This window comes from Rhopalosiphum maidis, chromosome 4, assembly GCF_003676215.2.
Source record: "Rhopalosiphum maidis isolate BTI-1 chromosome 4, ASM367621v3, whole genome shotgun sequence".
Classification (NCBI taxonomy): domain Eukaryota; kingdom Metazoa; phylum Arthropoda; class Insecta; order Hemiptera; family Aphididae; genus Rhopalosiphum; species Rhopalosiphum maidis.
The window spans coordinates 47287951-47289746 of NC_040880.1; positions in this window are offsets into that span (position 1 = coordinate 47287951).

Consider the following 1796-nt stretch of genomic DNA (forward strand, 5'->3'; position numbering starts at 1 on the left):
TTTAATAATCAGTATAATATATTATTGAAGTGATGCTGCGAATAAATAATTTTTTTCAAAACGAATAGTACAAGTAATGTTGTAAGAATAACACTACGAATATAATAATACAATGTGCCGTGTATCTATAGTCCGTAAATAACGTAACCGCCAAACGATCCGTGGTTTATGTATACAAATACGTTTTCATCCCATAGTTACTGCGTAACGCCACAACAGCAATTACATTTTAAGAAACACTAGATTTGTCGACACAATCAATTAAAATGTGTTTCGTGAGTCTGGTTAGGTACCATATTTTTTTTTTTTTATCGTCATCAAAAGTAACCGAAATAGAAACGAAATATGATGAAGGGATGTGGGTCGTTGGTCTTGCTCAACCCTTTCCTGAATAGTGGATGTCAGGGGGAAAGGATTTCGAAAATAGGGAGTTATATTTTTAAAATTTATTACCGGAGGAAGAAAGTACACAGAAACACGATACGTGACGGTGTCGTGTACTAAAAAATATGACGTTTTTCCATATTGCAACTACTAATGCCAGATGCACTTCTTCACGTTCACGAGTGCGTGTCGTCTAGTTATGGATTTTTTTTTAATTGAAACTTTTACTCCACTCGCAATGATCAAGATGTAAACTCTTTTAAGATACTAATAATATAATATTTAAATATAATATATACCATATATTTGACATAAATAATACCAAGCCAACAAAATGTCACACGGTTTTATCATTTAAATGTATGTATATTTATTTCATACGGTTAACTAACTATAAGTGTATTATTATTAATTATGATCTTAGTTTTTTATTATTACAGGAAATATACACTCTTTAGTTAAGGTGAAATAAGCGTGTGTGGAATAATGAGTAAATTATATTATACATAAAAAAATATGTATACGTATTTAAATAATTAAACATTCTTTATTAATGACACTCACAAGTTTTTTTTTAATTTACGCATATTATAATATTTAATATGTAAATGCGTTGATAGTCGAATACAAAGGTAAGATATAATAATTTTAGATAAAAGTCGTGTATACAATGATTTTGTGTATTGCAATGATTTACATTTTATGATATTTTTTTTATTTTGGAATTCATGTAATTATATATTTAATATTTTAGTTGATAATATAAATATATTATACTATTATAGTAAATGCTTTTAATCAATTATTATTTAAAGTTTAGTTATTAAAGGGAATTCAACATTTATTTGAAAATTGAAATTTTTTTAAATATTATTAAAATATAAACTAAATTAGTATATGGTAATACAATCTATATTATGGTGTTTTTGTATTATTATTAAATAATAAATTGACTAGAATACACAAACAACTGTGTAGATTTTCCCTTAATAATTAAATCGGATTAATTATAAGAAATTCACTGTTTTAAATCAATTTATAAAATAAAACACACATGTTTACTTTTTTCAACCAAGATAACTAAGTGGTCTGGAAATTCCGACCACATTTTTTCACCTCCCTAAAATTAATTTTTTCTTTCTTTTTCATTTATCACTAACGCTTTAATTACCGTGAATAATAATATTTATGGCACTATGGGAGGAGTAAACCGATCTGTCCATAAATTTCTAACTAAACCGGTGTAAAAAATTTTGGACCACGTTGTTTAACCATAACCAAACATTCTGTACCACTTTGATTTTATAGTATGTATTTATATAATAATACTTTGAAAACATTTCGATATATCTGTAAAAAATATAAAATATAATTTAATGTTTAATAATTTATTTTTCAATCGATATAAATAA